Source organism: Nannospalax galili, unplaced genomic scaffold, assembly GCF_000622305.1.
Source record: "Nannospalax galili isolate Female #2095 unplaced genomic scaffold, S.galili_v1.0 scaffold1154, whole genome shotgun sequence".
In the NCBI taxonomy this organism is placed as follows: domain Eukaryota; kingdom Metazoa; phylum Chordata; class Mammalia; order Rodentia; family Spalacidae; genus Nannospalax; species Nannospalax galili.
The window spans coordinates 266,851-288,794 of record NW_008335437.1 but is presented as its reverse complement, the minus strand read 5'-3'; the positions used below and the strand labels follow the sequence as shown (position 1 = coordinate 288,794).

The following is a 21,944-nucleotide window of genomic DNA, read 5'->3' as shown; positions in this document are numbered from 1 at the left end:
TTCCTTCCTTCCTTCCTTCCTTCCTTCCTCCCTCCCTCCCTTCCTTTCTTTCTGTCCTTCCCTCTTTTTTTCTTTTTTATGCCTTCTGCATACAAGACAAAAATCCTTACGAGGCTGGGACGGAGGCAAAATACCCTCCATTTTTCAGACTTTTGAAGATAGATTTACATATGATTTTCATGAGCTTCTTGTGACCAAGAGTTGGATGGCTCTGCTAGGCTATTTTCTTATCCTTGTAATAGCTTTAAGGGACACTTAAAAATGTTGGCTGCTTATCCTTCTACCTATTTAGGGTAGATTTAAAACTAGAGCAGGATTTGAAGGCTAGGGAAGGGGTAAGTGCTGGGTGCCGTGAATTGGGGAACTGGGAGAGAAGTGTATATGTGTGTGCACGGGGGAAGGGCAGCAGAATGTAGGCGATTCTCATTTTATGCCTTTCTTTTCTTTCTTTCTGACCACCCCTTTCTTTGTGCATGAAACCAGCAGTCTACCTAATTTTCTAATAGCTCCAGCACCCAGAGCAATTGCGGAGCAAACTCCCCTGCCCTGAGCTTGGACAAAGGGAATTGAGTGAGGAAAAAAGAGAGTGAGATGGGGGAGAATGGGGAGTCTTGCCAGCCAGCCACACCTCCCTGGCCCTTTGTGGGACCTAGGGACACACAGGATCGGTGGCATGTGGCCACATTCATAAAACCCACTTGCTGGCAAGAACTCATTTTTCTTTCTTTTAGCAGTTTTATTGAGGCATAATCTACATACCATAAAATTTACCTGCTTTAAGTGTACAATGCAGTGACTTCTGGGAAATTTATAGAGTTGTGCAATGTAGGTATGTTTTCTTGCTTCATTTAAATGTACTCCAATGACCATTAATTTAATTGTCCCCATAAGTAGCTACCTGAGCATCTTGAATCCTCTCTTTTCCTCCGTGACCACTTCCATTTCTGTATCTGTTTTTAACCATACAAATGTGGTCCGGATAGGGCCATGGTGGAAGATCAAAGAGCTTTATAATGATAGAAGTAACTGATCTGAAATTCTCCTGTCAATCAAAAGTGTACATCTTCCTAACTTCTCCCCTGGGCATTCCAAAGCCCTAGCATCTGCCTCTCTTCTCTCAAGCATCCCTCATGAGGGTGCTGATAAACTTAGTCTGTGTACATGTCAGTGGTCAGATTTTAAAGGCTTCCTCCTAAGGAAAAAGGTCTGAGTTTCCACCATTAAGTTTGTCTGCTTTAAGGAACACCTTACTTTCTGCTTGCTCCCTCCCATCCTCTCTGGAATGCTGTGGGGATTAGGATCTAGGAAAGAGGGTAAGCAACAGATTCTCTGGGGCAGTCTGTGGGAGGCAGCTGAGCTGTCTGAAGAGGGGAAACAAGAAGCCTGGTGTAGGGAGTCCAGGCTTCTGCTAAGTCAGCAGTCCGCACACACACCTTGGTCTCCATGCCTAACCTTGCAAAGTCCAGCTCACGATTCCACACCTTTCCTTACCAATGAGGTGATTGTGGCCCTGCCTGGGGAACCACTGATGTCCCCCTGCTCACATCCTGAGAGTACTCCAAGGGAAGCCTTCCTCACTTCCAGAGACGCGCCACAAACATTTCTGTGGGAGCAAAATGGAACTCAGGAGGAAAAGCCCGAGGGACACTGGACGAGTTCTCAGGGAAAAGAGATGGTCTCCGGTCTGCCACCACCTCCTGCATTGCAGTTTCCACCAGGAGAGTTTAGGGGAACAGATCAGAGAGAATGCACTAAATGACGGACCTACGAACATTTGCTCAGCACCGTTCTGGTATATGAGCTTCGCTGTTTAGCTACTTTGAGGTCTCATGTCTGACTGAAATCATGCTCGGAGTCTCAACGGAAGCCTCATTGTGTAGGAGACCCACGTCCACCACATAAAATTTAAATTTGCCAAGAGTCCCAGCATGCCAGTCAGAGATATGCGCTCAAAATATGTATGTTCCTCTGTGGAACGAGGCCTCCCCACCCTTTCTCTTTCTTGCTTATTTAAAAAAATTTTTTTTAGTTCTGACCAATCCAAGTGAGATAAACAGAGCACAGTAGCGGACTTTCTCCACATCGTATGAGGAAGATGAAAACAGGAACAGTGGGAAGCTGGCGAACCTCTGAGAAGTTTCAGGGCAGCTGGGAATTAATGGACAGGACTTTGCTTTTAGCTTGAAGAGGAAGAAAGCAGCCTTGGTAGGTGCGTGGCGTTGCTAGGCAACCCCAAGCTAGCCCTAGCACAAGTTCATTCTGCCGGTGGCCTTCTGAGGAGGTGATTCTTTGTGTTTGTAAAGTGCAAAGCCAGCTTCTGCTTAAGGAAAAACAAAACCTAGGAAGTAATTAGTCTGGAGGGTAAATGGGTATCAGGTGGCGGCTTTTCTCTGGAGAGGGTGCTATGACTGAACTTGGATTTGGCTTATGGGCTTACACTGGGGCATCCAAGAAATCTGCTAGATGGAGTTTCAGGCTGGCTGTCTGACTTCCTTGAGTGCCTGCCTCTGGGATTACTGATTGAGAGTTCTGGAAGGCATCTCTGTTTCTGCAGCTAGAGAGAGCTGATGGCTGCCTGGGGGGACTTCAGGTTCTGTCAAGGCCCTGGACCAGTGGTTCTGAAAGGTGTTTTTAAAAATATTTCCTTCCCTTTCTTTGGGGGGGGGGTGGTATTTGGCAGTCTCTAGGGAGATTTATTTTTTTGGAGACATTTTTGATTGTCACATTTGGGGAGAATGACACCTGATACCCTATAGGTAGAAGATAGGGGTGCTGTTTAATATCCAACAAGGCACAGAAAAGCCCCATGTCCACGCCCTAAGAACAATACAGGCTCAAATGTCAAAAGTACTGAGGTTGAAAATCCTGCTCTGGGCATTACACATCACGAGATTGGAGACATGGTTGTTAGTTGTTGGTTGTCTGGCCTGGTCTCAGACAAATGGTAAGGGCTTGAATGAAAGGGCTTGAATGAAAGTGAATCATCTCACCCTGGTCCTGCAACTCTCCAAAGAGCCACGAGAAGGTGGAAGTGCCCCCTCTCTCCAATATAGGAAGTCTTCTTCCTAGGAAGAACTTTCTAGAGCACTAGTGACATAGTAGTTTTGTCATCTCACAACCTATCCACAGTAGATAAAACATGCAATAACCTCTACACAAACCAAAACTACATCGCTACACTCTGGTAATGCTTGATTTTTCAACTCCAGTCCTCTCAGCCCCAGCCCTGGACTCCAACTCACATCTCAGCATCCCCATCTGTTCACTCCTGAGCATCTCAAAGTCAGTAGGATTTAGCCTCTTTCTTTTGCTCTCTCCAAACTGATGCCTTCATCAATAGACAGCACTTGCATGCATCCACTCCTGAGACTGAAACCTTGGAGCCACCCTTGATTACTCTCTCCTCCCAGAACTTCTCTCATCGCTTGTATCGAATCTCAACCATACCTGCTTGTATCGAATCTCAACCATACCTGCTTAATTCTTAACTTTAGAGTTAAGAGGAAATGCTGCAGTTGGGTATGCCCCAAGAGTTCACTGTTGGAAGCCTGGTCCTCTGGGTGGTAGTGGGAGATGTGTGGTACCTTTAAGAGATCAGGCCTAGTGGGAGGTCCCTAGGTCATTGGGCAACACTTTTAGAAGGGACAGCTGTGACCCCAGCTTCTCTGTGGTTTCCTGCTTTGAGATGTAGACATGATCGCTTCCATTCTTGAACTCCAGCTATTACTATCCACCAGAGTGACACAGCCACAGGGGACTCTGCACAGACTCTCTGCAGTAGCATTTGGGCTTTTAGCATCCAAAACTGTGGACTTAGGAAGCCTCTTTGATTTTTCTAGTTTATTTATTTTATTATTTTAATTTTATTGTTTTAATAAAATTTATTTATTATTTTAATTTTATGCCTGTATTTATGTAAGTGCATCACATGCATGCAGTGGTCACAGAGGCCAGAAGAGGGTGTTGGATCCCCTGGAACTGGAGTTACATAAGGCTGTTAGTCTCCATGTGGGTGCTGGGAATGGAATGCGGGTCCTCTGGAAGAAGAGCAAATGTTTTTAATTGCTGACCCATCTCTCTAGCCTCAAACCTCTTTTCTTTATAAAGTGAGCCTGCCTCATGTATTTCATTGTAGTAATGCAAAATGGATTAACACACTGTCCCTACCTCTCCTTTCTCCTAAGTATCTCAGAATCTGCTATCCACTGCCACCTTTGCTGACACTGTTAGCCTTTGACTCCTGCAGACTCCTCACTGGTCTCCCTGCCTACATTTCTTTCCATTCTAGACCTTGCCAAAAACACTTCAGTAGCTTAGCACTGATCCCTGGGAAAAGGCTGAAGTTCTTAACCTGGCGCTGAGACCCTCATATACTCACTCAACTCCAGGCCTCCCAGCTCCAGCCCTGGACTCCAACTCACATCTCAGCATCCCCATCTGTTCCTTCCACACATGGTCACATGTAAGTCAGAGGGTGTCTCCTTTCTCCTTTCTTCACCTTCCTAACGAACCCACCCTTCATGTAGAAGACACTCCCCTAGAAGTTCCATCTTTTCCTCTGTATTATCCCACCTAGCACATCATCACAACATAATCGATGCTGGCTAGGTTGTGGAACAGCCCTTTTCACCTACTGCAAGTGTGCCATAAGAGTTGTGGACTTTGTCAATAACTCTAGTTTGAATGACAGTCCTAGCATTGTTCAGTGCTCATCTGAATACCTGTCCTGGATACCTCTGCTGTGCTGTTCACCCATCAGGTAATGGATCGTATCTAACTTCTCTTAGATTTCAGTAGTCAGTGAGTAGCTGGAGGGAACGAATGAAGGAAGAATGTTTGAGTGAGGTCAGCATGGTCAATGGAAGTGTATAGTTTCTGAGACCTTCCTATATATAAATACCATTCACTGGGGAAAAAGGAAATGAAGAAAGGGCTTGTTGAGACAGTTATCAGCTAGGCAGGCTTTTTGGCTTAACAAAAATTAGGCATGAGCAAAACAATGTCTAGAGCCCAGAAAAAAGGGAGCATAAATGGGCTTGAAGACAGCTATAATTACCGTAAAAGGCTTTTCAAAAACAGCATCAAGACACGTTCTGCCACGTGTGGCAATTTACAGGTAGAAATAAGTGGCTAATACTCTATGGGAAGCAAGGAGGGACAAATGGGATTTTAACATTCAGCAGCAAGCACACCCAAGACGGTGCCCTACACAGCAGGGCAGGAAGACAGAACATAACACAGGCTACATGGAAATGCAGACAGATGACAAGGGAAGCCACAGAAATGACACCTCCCTGCATGGTTCAAGTGACTGCCAGGAGAGCCATCACAACCTAAGAAAAGGTCTTCCTCAGTTGGGGGTGGGGTGGGGGGCGGGAAGAGTGGCATCAACTTCATTTGTAGGCAGAAAATTCTGGAATTGAGACCAGGTCTGCCTCTAGCTGCCCATGTGATCTCTCTTTATAAAACTCTATGTTTTCCCCAATTAATCATCTATATCATTTCTCCCAATGGAACACAATCTCTAGGAAGGGTAACATTTTGGTTTCTTTTGTCCACTGAGATACTTTCAAGGTCTAGAAGGATGGTTGGCATGTAACAGACAAGAAATGTTTGTTAATGGAATAACTTACTGCAGATGATGATACTTACTTTGAATAGATACAAGTTGTAAATGAAATAAACACCACGAAGATTTTAGCAGAGCTTGGTGCATTGTAAGTGCTTGATAGATTAAAGCACATACTACTGATAGTGTTGATAGAGTTGTCACTATGGATACTCTAATTACTGAAAGCCTCTTTAGGTATAGCCTGAAGCAGAAGCCGCTTTTCTTTGCCTCACTCCCTGATCAGGACAACCCAAGAGCTCATACCAGTTCAAGTTTTCTCTAGTGTTCCCAAAGTGTGCTTTGGTCACATAGTAGGAAGTCCTTGTTCCTGCAGCCAGCAGCTGAAAAACCCAGTAGCACCACTTGAGGCCGGGCTGAGGGAGAAACTCCACAGAAGGGAATAGCAGCTTTGAAGGTCGGAGATGTCAAAGTGGAGTAAATGGCGGCCCTTTCTCTTCAGAAGAATTTCTTTTTTAATTAAAAAATTAAAAAATATCTTATTATTTTTATATGTATGAGTGTATCGCCTGCATGTATGTGAGTGCACTCATGTCATACAATGCCTGTGGAGGTCAGAAGGTGGAACTGGAGTTGGGACAGTTGTTAGGCACTCTATGTGGGTGCTAGGAACCAAACTCCAGTCCTCTACAAGAGTAGCCAGTGCTCTTAATTGCTAAGCCATCTCTCCAGTCCCTTAACTTAAATATTTTAATTTGTGTGTGTGTAGCATATGCACATGTGTATGTGAGTGCATGTGCCCACGTAGAGGCCAGATGTTGATGTCAGGGTGTCTTTCTCAATTGCCCCCCACTTTATGTTTTGAGACAGGGTTTCTCAGTGAACCTGGAACTTGCCATTTTGCCAAGACTGTCTGGCCAGTGGTCCCTGGTATCCTCCTGTCTGCCTCTTTCTCCTAGTGCTAGGGTTACAGATATATGCTGCTATGCCTGGGTTTTTTATGTGAGTGCATGGGATCTGAACCTAAGTCTTCTTGCTTGTGTGGCAAGAGCTTTACTGACAGAGCCATCTCCCCAGTCCCAAGAATTTCACTTTTAATGTCAATTTAATTGGGGACATCATCCCTTCTCCTCTGCAACTGTTTAAATATTGTTAGTTTCTTGGCATTGCATGTCTCTGGACTTAGGGAGCATACATACTGGAGACACTTAATGAGAGTCTGCCATCCCATTCCAGAGTGGATGGCAGAGGTGCTGGGGACCTGGGATCACCAGAGGCTCAAAAGCCATTTATGCTAAATAGCAGTGGTGACACTCAGAAAATTAGTCAGATGCTTTGAGACATTCTGGGGGAAACCACAACTAATTTTAGAAGACTGGCTGCCAGAGCAGCATTCTAGCTAGTCCCTGGAATACAGTGGGGCTGTCCTTGCTCACCCATGCATCAGGTGGGAGCTGTGTGGGGATTCCGTTTCTAGGTACACGGTGGCATGGACGTGCTACCGTGAACCAACAATGGAACAGCTGTTCCTACTTTGCTAGCAGATATAGAAAATGGAGAGGCAGCTGTTTCTCTTTGTTTCAAGAGCATCTGTGTGTCTTTGACGGTCTGCATAGGTGTGAGCAGGTACTGTGCTGCATGCTGCACAGGGAAAGCCAGCATCCTTGACATGGTCTACTGTGGAGGAGGAACTGGCTTTTGCTCAGAAGGCAGAAATTGTTTCCCTGCACCCCAGCAGCCACAGAAACTGCAGAGCCTCTGCAGAGTGATAGGAATTTGAATCCAGCTGTCTGCTGCACGTGTCTGGATGCACCTGGATGCTCACCATCAGCATCATTTCTGTCTGTGTGGGAAAAGGCAGGAGGAAGCAGGCTCAGCTATGGCCACAGAAAAAAAGTGATAAACTTGAAAAAAAGTAAACAGAATTCTTTTCTATTTGGAGGGAAAAGGGAAAGGGAGACACCTCTTTTTACTGTTTTGATGTTTCAGGCTCTTAACACATTGTAATGCCTTTCAAGGTGAAGGTCAGGGGAGGAGCACAATGAGAAGGTAGGCAATAGTAACCAGGAGACGCTCTTCTTGGGCAGGAACCCTGTGTCAGTTACTGAGTGAATTCAAATGGAGCCAGTATCTCTTGGCCACCCTGGGGCCCAATGCAAGCCTGCGTATCCCTCGCTGGAACATCACCTGTCCTGATTCCACTTCACCTAATCAAAGGAGGATGCTGGGAGCTAGTTACTGTGCTTGGTTGCAGCATCTCCATGTTCCTAAAGCACACACCAATTTGTGCCAAGCCCCTGCTGATGATCCTCCGGGAGTTTCTCTACTGCTCTAGATTAAGCAGAACTAATCACAGAGGAGCTAGAGTCCCAGCTCTGGCAGCATCCACATCAATGAGGAAAGGCAGTTCTTGGATCCCGGCCCTCAATACTGAGTCTGAATCTCTGGGCTGGCTGGCCACCTGCCTTTCAACAAGCTCTCCATGGACTTCAGTGCCTGCTGTGTGAGCACTGCTTTGGGATTAAGTCCGAAGCCCCAACCAGGGCCTCAAAGGACCCACATTGTCTGCCCTGCAACTTCCCTCCTCTCTTCTCATTCTACCTCTCTCTGAGCCTCACTCGCACTGCCCTGCGAGGCTCTGGAAGATGGGCCCATCTTTGGGGTTTCTAAAGCTCCCTCTCCACAAACCACACCCATTGAATGCCACTCATCCTTGGCTCAGCAAGCCTATCCCTCAAGGATGGCTTTCCTGACATCCTGCACGGGATCCGCCCCTCACCCCTGCACATTTTCATAGTATTCTTTCTTCCTTGCTTACACTCACCATAATTCTATCTCAGCCTTTGTTGAAAGCAATGAGTCTCAGCTTGGCCAGACATACCTAGGCCATCCCTCCAGATGACTCAGTGAGGAGCCTTGCAAAATCCTCAGGAGAGGCTGTACCTCTCTGAAGAGAAAGATCCAGGCATCAGTCTCTCTCTCTCTCTCTCTCTCTCTGTCTTGCATGTATGTGATGTACATGCATGTGTATATGCATGTACATGTATGCCTTCCTGAGGGCTTACATTCATGTGCTGATGCATGCACACATGTATGTATGTGCATGCCTCTAGAGGCCAGAGATTGACATGAGGTATCCTCTATTCACTCTTTTTTTATTTATTATTTTTACCTTATGTGTATGAGTGCATTGCCTGCATGTAGGTAGGTGCACCTGTGTTGTGCAGTGCCCACAGAGGTCAGAAGAGGGGGTCAAATCCCCTGGAACTAGAGTTATGATTGTTGTTAGCCACTATGTGGGTGCTGGGAAGTGAACGTGGGTCTCCTGCAAGAGCAACCAGTGCTCTTAACCCCTGAGCCATCTCTCCAGTCCCGAGGTATCCTCCAGTCACTCTTTATATATTGAGGCAGTGTCTCTTTAAACTTGGAGCTTGCTAGTCTAGCTCCAGGAGCTGCTAGTCTAGCTAGTTTGCTCTGAGGGTATCCCCTGTTTCCAAAGCCCCGAGACTGCAGGTGGGCTGCTGTGCCCTGTGCATCTATGTGAGTGCTGTGGGTCTGAACTCCAGCCCTCATCCTTGTATAGCATGAATTTTGTGTTCTGAGCCATCTCCCCACTTTTCTGCCTTCCTCTGGTACTGTGAATTGTCCTTGGGGCCTTGTTCGTGTTAAGCAAATGCTGCCCCACTGAGCTACACTTCCAGCCCTTTCTATTTTCCCTTCTACAACCTCCAGACTCCTCTACAGAGTGAAGGCTAAGAACCAGGGGCTTACTGGCCTTCTACCTGGGATCCTCTAAACACCCCCTCCTCCTCAGAGTGAAAGACTTTGACTCTGCTGTCTATGGCTGAATTCCCAATGCTCACCCCAGTGGTTAGCATTAACGATAATTTGTTAGACGAATTCATAAGAAAACCCTGGGCTGTGTTTCTTTGCTGTTTAACTGTGCCCTTGATTCAGCAGCCAGGTAAAAGGAAAAGCTTCCTACAGACCACACCCCAAGTGCTGGAAGGATGATCCTTTCTCGGCAGAAGCAGCAGCTGCTTGCTGCACAGGGTCCAAACCCAGGCTGTGACAGGGGCTGTGTCTGTGTGCCAGTGTGGAGCTCAGCCTCAAAACCTGTGAGAAGTAGATAGCCCCCGACTGAAAGAGACAGACTGGAGCACCCAGAGAGGTAAGAGAGAAGACACGTTGGTAGATTAAGAGGGTGACAAGAGTCACACAAAGGCAGGGCTGACAGTAAGAAGAGAGTCCAATGGTTTAATTTGGTTCTTGGAGGATAATCAAGTTGTTGTACCTTGTGTTGCTTATTCCCATGGCTGTCCAGCAAATAATGAATGTGGTACCTACTGGTATGGAAATAGGGACAGGCGTGACTTTGATTTCTTATTTGTTATTTTTAACCATCCAATTTCTACACCCACTGAGCATCCTGATAGCCACAGGAGGGTCATAAAATACAAATAACACCTAGGCGGCCTGTGGGCACGGACTTGTTACTTCTGTAGGGCTGACGGTTCTCTTTTAACTAGTGTAAATTCAGGCCAACAAATCAATTGCCATTTTTGTTGTTGTTCCCAGCACAATTTTAAGAAATGTTAGGAAATCATGAAAATGTTGCTTCTTATGGATGTTAAAAGGGCTAGGCAAAGAATCTGCCCCAGGGCTGGAATTCTTGAATTTAGAAGCTTTCTGTACAATGACAATGACAGCAAATACAAAGACACTTCTGGGTACCTTTCTCACATGAGGCCATTCAGTGGCCGCAATAAGCCTATGGTGTAGGTACTTTTATTGTTCCCATTCTACATACAAGGAAGTGGAGCCACAGAGAAGTAACTTGGCCAATGTAGCAGAGGCACATAGGGACAGAGCTAGGAGTTTGACAGCAGGCTCTAGAAAGGCATCACAGACCCCGATCTCCACTAGAGGGATCAGCCATCCTAGTATGCCCAGGAATGGCCAGGTTTGGGCACTGAAGTGTTGTATTGCAGGAGAACCCCAAGTTCCAGGCAACCTGAATAACTGGTCAACTCTGAAGTCAGAAAGTGAGGACTGAGGAGGGGGAGGGCAGTGGCTGAAGAGGGAGGACTGGGGAGGAAGTGAAGACTGGGCTCTTTGCACTGGTCACTGTGGGAGCAGGTGAGTGCAGAGATACAAGTCCCCAAGAGCAAGAGAGAGGGCCAAGTTTTACACTAAGTCACTTGCCTCAGCATGTAGTATGCGGCCCTCTCGTCTGCTGGGGCTAAAGCATCAGGTCAGCCTGGGGTGGTACAGTCTTTCATCCCTTAGTACCTACCAAGGTTTGGTTCTAGGACCCTTCTCAGATGCCAAAATCCTCAACTGCTCAAGGTCCTTATATAAAATGGTGCAATATTTGCAGATAACCTACACAATCCTTTTGAATACTTTAAATCACCTCTACATGGCTTATACCGAATACAATGTCAATGTCAATGCTGTATAATGGTTGTTACATGGTATTAGGGGATCGTGACAAGGAAAAAAAAATCTGTCCATGTTCAGTGTAGGTGCATTTTTCTTCCCAATTCCCAGTCAGGCTGCATTTACAGATGTGGAACCCAGGGGTAGGAGGGCTCAGCTGTACTTAGGGTCTGTATTCAAGCTCTCTGAATCTCAATTATACCCTTGGCTGTATGACCTTGATCAAAACTCAAAAGCCTTTTCATTTCACAGTTTCTTCATCTATAAAACCAAAGCAATCAAAGTACTGATATCTTAGAGTTGTGAAGGTTTGACGAAAGAATATGGCTTACGGTAAGCACCCTCTGAAGATGCTGCTATTATTGTTGTTATCATTAGAAGCGTCCTCAAAAGGGGACAGCAGTCTGTGTGGTTCAGAGAAGTCTTTCATTAGCACATGAATTGATGATGAGAAGGGGCCATGTTCTACTATTTAAAATCAAAGCAGAGGGGGCTCAGAGTTAAGAATGCTGGCTGCTCTTGCAAGAGGACCTGGGTTCAGTTCCTAGCACCTACATGGCAGCTAACAACCGTCCTAACTCTAGTACTAGGGGATCTGATGCCCTCTTCTGACCTCTGTGGGCATTGTATGACATGGGTGTACTTACATACATACAGGCAATACATGCATACGCATAAAATAAAAATAATAACTAAAACATTTAAAAAATAAAATCATAGCAGAGCTGGGTAGGGTGACACACAAATGTAATCTCAGTACTCCAAAGGCTGAGGCAGAAGGATCTCAAGCCTGAGGTCAGGCTAGATTATGAAGTGAGATATTGTTTCTAAAAAAGAAAAAGAAAAAAGGACACAAAAGGATCAGTATAATTAGATAGCCAAGACCCCAAGAAAGTGCCTCCAAAGACTTAAGGAGAAATGAGAAAAATGAAGTATCTTCTGGAGAATTCCCTGAGTAAGAGATGCCCATAATGGATGTGACAAGTTACCAGAACAATTCTCCTTAAACAGAACAGGTGTATAAGACTCAACTCTTAAGGATCACAGGGCTAAGAAATCTCACTCATACTCAGCAAAGTATGTCAACAGGATGGGGTGGCCTTGCTGGGGTTCATCCAGAAGTATGCTCTGCTACACTTAGGGGAGGGAAGCAACAGTGCCTGCCACTTAGGAGTGCTGACCAAGTGCTCAGTAATCCATAGCCTATATTTCACCAAGCCATTGCAAGGACATATTTTTTTTTTATTATTTTTATTTTATGTGTACAAGTGTATTGCCTGCATGTATGTGAGTGCACCCATGTCATGCAATGCTGTGAAGGTCAGAAGAGGGCTTCAGATTCCCCTGGAACTGGAATTAAGGACAGTTTGTAGCCACCATGTGGGTGCTGGGAATCGAACCCAGGTCCCCTGCAAGAGTGGTCAGTGCTCTTAACCACTGAGCCATCTCTCCAGCCCCGCAAGGACATGTTATTACCATCATTTGTGGCTGAAATCACTGAAACCAGTGAAGATAATTAACTTGACCAGGGTCATTAGCATCACAAGTGACCGAGGGGGGATTTGAACCTAGACCTGCTCAACTCAGAGCAAGCACACTTTGTTGCTCTCCAGCCTGGCAGGATTCTATGAGAGAGCGTGGCCTCAGAATGTCATTCAGTCAGCTGCGTCTGTGGGTTCTGCATTCTCAGATTCAGCCAACCTTGGATTGAAAATATTTTGAGAAATGTAGCATCTACACTGAACATATGCAGACATTTTTCTTGTAATTAGTCCTTAAATAATACAATACACAACTATTATCAGGGCATTTATGTACATTAGGTATGGCAAATAACTTAGAGATGATTTAAAATATATAGTTGGATGGCACAGGTTATAGGCAAATACAATGTCATTTTGCAATGAACTTGGACATTTGTGGAGCTTGGTGCCTGTTGGAGTCCTGGAGCCAGGTCTCTGTGGAAAGGGAAGGATGACTGTGTTTTGCTTTGATTTCTTGCTTTCTAAGCAACTTTATGTTTTTTTTAAAAAATGTTTTATTTATTATTTTTATTTTGTGTGTATGTATGTATTGCCTGCAAATAGGTAAGTGCACCTGTGTCATGCAATGCCCGTGGAGGACAGAAGAGGTCGTTGGACCCCTGGAACTGGAGTTATGGACAATTGTTAGATGCCCTGTGGGTGCTGGGATTTGAACCCAGGTCTTCTGCAAGAACAACCAGTGTTCTTAACCGCTGAGCCATCTCTCTAGCCCCTCAACCTTATGGTTTTAAACTTCATTACTCATATAGATTTCCCTTTCGAGAGAATACACTGGACCTGTGAGGCTTCTTCATTGTGGATTAATAAATTGCCATTTGGGGGTTAGATGTGAATTCCTGTAGTGTGGGGGAATGAGGAGAGAGGTGAACTCACATTGTGAACACACACAGATGGAGTTTCTGCAGCAGAGAAGCAGACCATGTGCCAGGAAGATCCTGCAGGGGAAGTGGTTGCATGGTGGTGTGGTGGTCCCCTAGTCGATTGTGAGCTTTTGTGTCTTGCTCTGTCTGTAGCCCTGGATGAGACTAGCATGTGGGAATCAAAGGAAGAAAGGATTCTGGAGGGAGAAATACCAGCCCATTTGCATGTTTACTGAGTCACGGTGACAGTATGTTGATTCTGTAGCAGATTCATGAGCTCATTCTTTTGTGCATTCAACAAATATTTCTTGAGTATCTATTATGTACCAATGCTTTCTAGACACAGGGCATACAGTGAATGGTAAATGAAAGAGGCAAAGCCTTAATTTCCTCTTCTGAGAAGAGATCTACAATAAATAAATGAAAATAATCAATCTAGTATGTCAGGGGTTCATTGCTATAGGGAAGAATAGGGGATAATAAAATGGATGATGGAGATTCCTTTTTTATATCAGTGGGTCAGGGAAGTCCTGTGGACAGGGCGACACACGAATGAAGAATGTCAAGGACAGGAGAGAACCAGTCACACAAATATTTAGGGGACAGTAGTCCAGGCAGAGACAATCAGAAGGAACATGGCTGAGACACAAGAGTGCTTGGGTATCAAACAGATAGGAAGGTGGCCACTTGGCCAGAGCAGAGTGAGCAAGGGGTAGGGCCTCACAGTTTATTCTAAGGATACTGGCTTTATTTTGAATGAAAAGAAACCAGTGAGTGTGTGTGCATGTGCGTGTGCGTGTGCGTGTGTGTGTGTGTGTGTGCGTGCGTGTTGGGGGGTGATGGAGAGGCTGAGCATGTGTAGGTGGTCCTTTGTGCTAGGTGGTTAACAGACTGGGCAAAATTTAGAAGACCGGCTAGTGGGAGGCTATGGTGCTATGTGGGTAAGCCAGGTAGTGTTACAGTAGCAAACAGCCCTCTGAAAGAAGGCTCATCAGGAGAAGAGACTCTCTGGTATGGATGAAGACCCAGCTTTCCAGTTTTGTCAGACTATCTAGTCTCATGATCACCTCTAGGAAGGTAGGTTCACCTTAAGTATGCTAAAGAGATGGGGGACATCTTAAGGCATTAATGAGATGGTGAGCTTTTCCTGCCTGGAATCCCCACCCCCTCCTACAGTGTTTGGACTGAGTTATAGACATAGCTCTCTTTAAGTTTTGTCTGCTTCTCTGAATTCTTCAGAAAAATATAATCTCTCCTCTTCTTCATATCTCTTTTCTAAACATGCTTTACCTAACACTTTGGGCTGCTCCAACATCTTGGATTTCTTTATTGTCTCTCTGAAGCTCCCTTCATGCTAGCCCACCATGTATCTGACCTCCATGTTGGTGCTAAGCCAGCAGGGCTTCATGATTGTTTTCCTTCTCTCTTCCACTCTTCTCCTCAAGGCAGCTGCTGAGATTTACAGCTTGCCTGTCCTGAGGATTTTCCCTTAAGTTCTAGCAAAATTGTTTTAAAACTTCTGTTTGAGTCCATTCTTAGTTCTTTTATGAATGAGACTAAGAGCCCTCTAGAGGGACCCTGTTTCTCTTCTGTGTCAGTGGTGACTTGGCATGAATACTTAGAGATATATTTAAGTTTTACCACCTATCTCTCTGGAAAGAAAGATTTTTGGAGACACAAACTCACCCCAGAGTATGTAAGCATTCTGGGCCTGGAACCTATGCAGAGATGTGGGGGAGGAGCTGGGCCTCTGCTGTGATTCTACCTGCTTTCTTTCCCAAGTTAAAGAAAATCCTTGGTGATGAAGGGTGAGAGCGGTACGGAAGGATCTTGCTGCATAAGAACATACACAGGAAGGACTGGAGGAGAGGGCAGAACTACAGGGTCCCAGGGGCTCTGTGTGGCAGGGGCAAAGTGGATAGCCAAGGTGGAAGGGCTCTTAATTCAGTGACCTCTGTCCAGAAGGCTATGCTTATTCATCCAGCTACTTCTTCTTCTTGGCAGCAAGGGTCTCCTCGGAGCAACTCCAGGCAAAATATGTGCTGTTGTTCTTACTCTTTTAATTCCTTCTGTTCTGCCTATCCCTACATACTAGCTTGACCTCTCTGAACTGTGGCATTCAAATACACTTAAAAAAGTTCTCTTGGGGCTGGAGAGTCGACTTAGCAGTTAACGAGCTCTCATAGAGGACCTGGGTTCAATTCCCAGCACCCACATGGTGGCTAACAACTATCTGTAACTCCAGTTCCAGGGGATCTGATACCTCTTCTGATCTCCAACAGGCATTTCATGATATGAGTACACGTACACACATGCGGGCCATACAGTCATACACATAAAATAAAAATAATAAACAGAATATTAAGAACACTCTCTCCCCCTCTATTATTTATTATGTATCTATCTGTTCATCTACCCACTTACATCTATTCATTAGTCCATCAAGCCTTCCTTAAAAACAACCTTTCCAAATCCAGAGACGACTTGGTGATAGAAAACTCCCTGTCAAAAGACTTCATAAGGTAGGGTAGGTTTTACTGTATGCTTGATCTTGTAGAGAAGCAGTGAAAACATTCCCATCTCTCCTTTTCTTTGCCCCCCTTTTCCTTCTCTGGGTGGCAGAGTGTCTCCCACATCTACCCTTAGTCATCCTTCCAGAGTCATCTACCACTTATTCTTTCTGTCCTGGGGAACCAGGCAAGCTGAGGTCAGCTCTGAACTATTTGTGTATTGTGACTAAGACTGAGTATTTTTCTTAGCATTTAGCATCAGTTCAAGGATTGGGGTGGGGGTGGGGGGAGGAGGCCACTGTTCACTGCAAGGTGTTTGTGTACAAGTTCTGCCATAGTTCTGAGTAGGGAGGATGCTTATGGGTGCCACTATATGAGGAGAAGGGAGGCTTTTGTTTCCCAAGAGAGGACAGAATGGTCGTCAGAATTCCAACAATCTGGCCTCGGCTATTGTTAGGTGCTATTCTTCAGCTCTGCAGAATGAGTACACCCTTAGAAAGGCAAGCATCCTCTTTGAAATCCTCTCGTTTACTGGGAAACAAAATTCCCTCTTTTCAAATACATTTTCAATATGCAAAACAGCAGTCTGTTTCTGCTAAGTCACATTCTGGCTAAATGGATAATTGAACGGGTGAATGGGAGTCGCTACTCAGCTGCTAACCTGCAGAGCTGCCACACATATATACTCCCAAATTGTGGCAGAGCAATTCCCAGGAGGCAGAAAGCATGACTGATTTTTCCAATAAAGCTACAAAAATCGATAATCCCTGTAGACAGAAGTCCTGCATCTCTAACCATCTCGGAGTTTCTTCTTCTGCTATCCACATCCCCCACACCCCAACAGGTATCCGTCTTTCCCTTGGCCCCTGCTTCCAACTCCTTACCGCCAGGACCAAGCCTGTGTTCTATTCTAGTTCTGCTGAACATACCTTTTAGGGAGGTTCTGCAATGTGTCTTGATTTAGAGATGCTTGGGTTTTATGTGGCTCTGGGAAATGTTGCTTAGCTTTCCTGGAGCGCCAATAAGTTCTGATCTATGGCAGTGCATACCTGCATGATTAATGGCACATACAACAACTTGGAGCTTTCAGAGGTCACCCTGTGTGTACTGAATAATACAGCACAGATCCAAAAATACCCTTGGATGAGAATCCTGGCTGCACATAATGCAACGGTATTGCCTGCTTTAGCTGACATTGCCCAAGACTCCCGTGCTTCTAAAGAAAGTCACCTCCCCCAAGCAGGCAATTTCAAGATAAAATGGGAGATCATTTTGGTTTCTTGGCTGTTTCTCTGTACAGTGTCGTAGGTACCAGGATAAGGAAGGAGGCTGGGAAAGTCAGAAAGCTGCAATGTTAGTTTCTGACAGGATTTCAAAGTTTAGGGTAGCCAGGCCACTATGTGAAGCAAATTAAATGTCCATGCAAAATGTGCTACTGTGCGCAGTGCTGTGGCTGAGAATTTAAATGCACCAAAGTCAAGAGATTCGAAATGATGGTTCCCACAGCAACTATAACTCAGTTCTCTGGTGAATATAAAATTAACTTTATTGCAAAACATGCTGTTCAATTTACGCCTTAATCTAGTCATGGCAGAGTTACAGTTGCTGTGAGAATGCTAACTCTGAATTGTTTTGAATAATTAATTTAATGAAAAGTTGGTGGAAATCTGAACTCTGATAGAAAAATCAACTTAAATTTAGGTGAGTTGGCCAATTCTGCCAGAGTGGCATGGCCATGGGTCAGTCCTGGAATCTGAGGTTACTTGGTGAACTCTGGCCTGGGGGTTCACCAAGGGGGTTGTTCTCCATCACTGAAGGCGTACTCTTGGCAAGGGATGACTTTATCAACAGGTGAGGGTGGCTTCCTGGTACCCATATACCTGATCACATTGCTGGACTCCAAAGAAGCCCTCTTGCTGCAGTGCCTACCTGGGGACAAAGCAAGTGATCAAAATATGCATTGATCATAGGTGGTCAGCCTGCCTGGGAGCTCAGTGCCCCCTCATGGACACCTCAGCTGCCCACATATTATGTAACTTCTCTGAGCCAGCTTTCTTCTTTAGAGAATGAGAGTGTGAACTGTTTCCGTCTCACAATATTCACGTGGCGGTTGGACAGAGGAAGGCACCAGAAGCACTTCGCGCTATCTGGCAAATTTGGTGCTAAGCACTCAGTGACTGTTAGCTGGTAAAATGGGAATTCAGTGAGTCAGTAGATTAAACCCAGGGACAGAAATCAACTATTTGGCCTGTCTGGTTATTTCACTCCAAACTGCTTTGGTATAAAAACTAAGCTGCAAGGCAAAGAGGTGATAAAGACAGAAACAGGAACTGGCAGAACATTTTCTAAGCGTAGTGTCTTTTCCCTAAAGATACCAAAGCCACTTCTGCTATAGTTCTAGAAGCAAATCAGTCTATCAGCTCTTCTACCAGATTCATAGCTTTCAACTTCTTTTTCTGTTATCTCTTTCCCCAGAATCACTTCAAGTCTCTTCCTCCTAATTCCTCTCCTTATCATGAAGGCTTTATGCTATTGATTGATAGATACTCTGTATAACTGCTTATATATTGCTTGCATGTTTAACATATGAGAGTAAGTTGTTTCTACCCCCTTCTGAACCATTGTTCATTCTGCTTGAAGTGACATTACCCTCATTGTCAATGTATACTCTAGACCACAGACAGAAAACTCCCTTGTTCAAGCCTGAATGCCCCAGGAGAAATGGACTCCTGGTTGACCTAGGGAGTCCTTTTGCTAGCCCATTTTTGAAGCCGGCCCTTTATTTTGAACAAGTGGGCAATTTGGCAGCTGAGAAACAACATTTTTAAAGCTAACTCAGTGACTTCTCCCTATCCCACCTCAGCTATTCTCCTATATATAATGTGTTTTTTTTTTCTTTTCTTTCTGTCTTAAATGACTTGGCTGCTAGGCACAGGAGAAGGGCACATTCTCAGGAAATTTCAGGCTGGCCAGCAATTGCTGGATACTTGCTGTGTTCCAGGCTCTAAGGCAAGGGATTATTAATTAATTAATTAATTAATTAATTAAAAGAACATGCATTATACTGCTTGGTGCCAGGGTTAACTAAACCAAAGGAACTGGCTCTGCCAGGGACTACTTTTCTTGGGAGGTCTTTTCAAGGTATTGATAGAAAAGGGCAAAGCCACAGACTGTGAGGAAAGACAAGTTCAAAGGCAACACTCCAGCAGTGTGCAATTTTAGCTTGTGAAGCTACCCTGGCTTGGCTTTAACTACCTTCCTTATGCATCAACCTCCTGGTGTCTGCAGGGCCTCTGCTTCCTTCCCCTCAAAGTCTTGACTTGTGGCTTTCTGCCTTGCTGTGATGAGTATCAGTAACATTTTAATGTCTCCTAAAAGATACGACTTCATAACACTGCAGTCGTTTGTTTTTACTGCTCAGAAAATATTTTAAAGCTGTATTACTTAGCATAAGCTAATCTCCTTGGTGATAGAAGCAAAATTTCAATGTAGAGTTAAGGTTACTCAATGAGTACAGAGACCAGTTAGACAGAGGCAACGGAAAGGACCCCACTGGTCCAGTCAGGCGCATAGCTCATGTGGAATTTCACCCTTGCTTTACCTGAGGCTTTAGAGGCCGATGGTGGGAAGCCCACAGCTGAACTCCCCAATGATGCCTCTGTTGTTTGTCTGTTGTTTGGGGCTCTCCAAGTGCCAGTCTTTGCTTCAGGAGTCAAGTTTACATGAAGACTGGTGGACTTGAACTAGCTTTCTCTTTCTCTCTCGATCTGTCTGAAAATTAGCTTTAGAAGATTTGGCTCTACTGAGGATGTGTGTGGTTTCCCTGACCTTTTCAAATTTCTTGAGGCTGTGGCAGAGTCTGAAGTAGAAATTATGGTGGACCTACTGGAACCTTGAGAGGCTTGAGGAAGGAGGGTACAGCGAACCCCCAGCTTACTTTGAGGGCCTGAGCGGCTTCAGTTCTGAACACCCAACTGGAAAGTACAAGTTGATCTTTTCCAGGCAGCAGAAAAGTCATTTCACCATACACTCAGAGATGGAAAGAAATGGCTTTTTTTCCATCTACATACCTGTTGAAATTCGAAATTGATTTTACTTACTGGGAAAACCTAAAATATGCTTGATTCTGGGAGCTCAATCAGCTCCTGGTTCCAACTAGATCAAGGGGAAGGGGCGGGGCTCCCTAATAGTATTCCCTGTGGATCTTGAATATTTTCACCCTCTGACTCTGCAGAAGTGTTCTGATTTGCTGGATCAGATGGGGAGCAGGTGAATATGTCAGCCTTTCTGGCTCTAGAAAGTCTAGGCATCTCCCCAACACATGCATTCAAAATGGCCAGGTGTTTCCCTGGTTCTGCACCTGCCTCTGAAGGATGCTGATGACATGGCTGCATGCAGAGGACGTGAATGATTACAGTAGAGCATCATGCTGGGAACCAACGCTTCCCAGGAATCAGTGGCTTGATCCGAGACAATTTAGAAGGAAGAGCAAGCAATCTAGAAAATTCAGGATACTTGTGCTATGCTGTCCTGGGACAAATATCAACAGGTTTACACTGCTGAACTGGAGTCTTCTCCTGAGTCATGCCTGCAAAGCCCAAGGAATTCCCCTGAGTACAGCAGGACAGAGAACACACAGGCTCAGGAAGGAGAGGGGAGAGGGCAGGGCAGGCAGGCTGCATGGAGGCCTTGAACACAGCCAGGAAGCGGGAAATAATGACCATGGAAGCATTCCAGTCCATGTGGCAGTCTGATTTCCTGGGTGCTCTATCCAAGGCAACTCAGAGAGAATTCTAGTCCTGGACTCTACTGCATCTCTTGGGCCCTTATCCCTATTTTTCACAATCACTTCTGTTAATCCAGCTGGAGAGAAGGTGTGCATGCCAGCTCGGTAAGGGAAAGGCTTTACAGGTGTAATTCTACGAGTCTGAGGAAGAGAAAGGGACACAGGGGACCCAAGCAGCACAAATTCCTAGGCACTGTTAGCAGGGCACAGGTATCCAGAACCCTATGTAGAAGTTCTAAGTCTTGAACATTTGCAAAAGTAGCATTTGAGAGAATGGCATTAGACCAATGACAAGTGCAGAGACATGTTGCAATGGGTGCAGATGTACCATGCTGGGTCTGCTGAGAGGTCAGGTGGGCACACACACATGCATGCACACACAGACGTGTACACACTCACACTCACGACAGGAATCAGTCACTAGATTGGCTTTCCCATGTTTATTGCTGGAACTTGGGGTTCACTGTCTATTGGAGCAGGTGGGAGAAAGATACGAAGCCAAAGAAGGTGGCAGAGGGGGCAGTCAGGAGAAGCCCTGCCCGTGCTCTTGAATACCGTATTTGCCAATCAGGAATCAGTCACTAGATTGGCTTTCCCATGTTTATTGCTGGAACTTGGGGCTCACTGTCTATTGGAGCAGGTGGAAGAAAGATACGAAGCCAAAGAAGGTGGCAGAGGGGGCAGTCAGGAGAAGCCTTGCCCGTGCTCTTGAATACCGTATTTGCCAATTGTGAAGACCACAGATTTGAACCGGTGAGTCAACCTTGCTGGTCTTGTGTGAAATGCTTTCTGTCACTGCCTACTGTGTGTTTTGAGGCAGCTGCTACATGCCTATTTCACAGTCTTGCTGTGAGGGCCACTAAGGTAACACAAAATCTTTTGAGCTCCTTGGAGAAAATTTACCATGTAAGTGAAAATTATCACCATTATACCATGGGAATGAGACTCCCACCAGCTAAAACCAGTCACCAAGGAGGGCTGGAACATCAAACAAAAACAGCCAAAGCCGTCCCAGTCTCAATCCAGGTAAATGGTGTTTCCTAATTTCACTACTCCTGCCCTGGAGGTATCAGGGCCAGAGAGGGGTGCTCCACTGGGCCCCCAGGATTGTCTGAATGGCCTGAATAGCACTAAATTATTTTCCAACATTGGAAAATTGGGAGAAAAGACACAGCAATCCTGTCTTTTGGCATATACTGAAAAACTGGACATTTTGGAGAAAACCAGGCTTGC

At 45.3% G+C, this 21,944-nt stretch overlaps 1 protein-coding gene across 4 annotated transcripts in view; it reads right to left on the bottom strand.

Moving 5' to 3' along the window:
• Positions 1 to 21,944, bottom strand: part of Tenm2 (teneurin transmembrane protein 2) — a 307,755-nt gene that overhangs the window by 93,851 nt on the left and 191,960 nt on the right. The gene's annotated exons all lie outside the window — the stretch shown is intronic.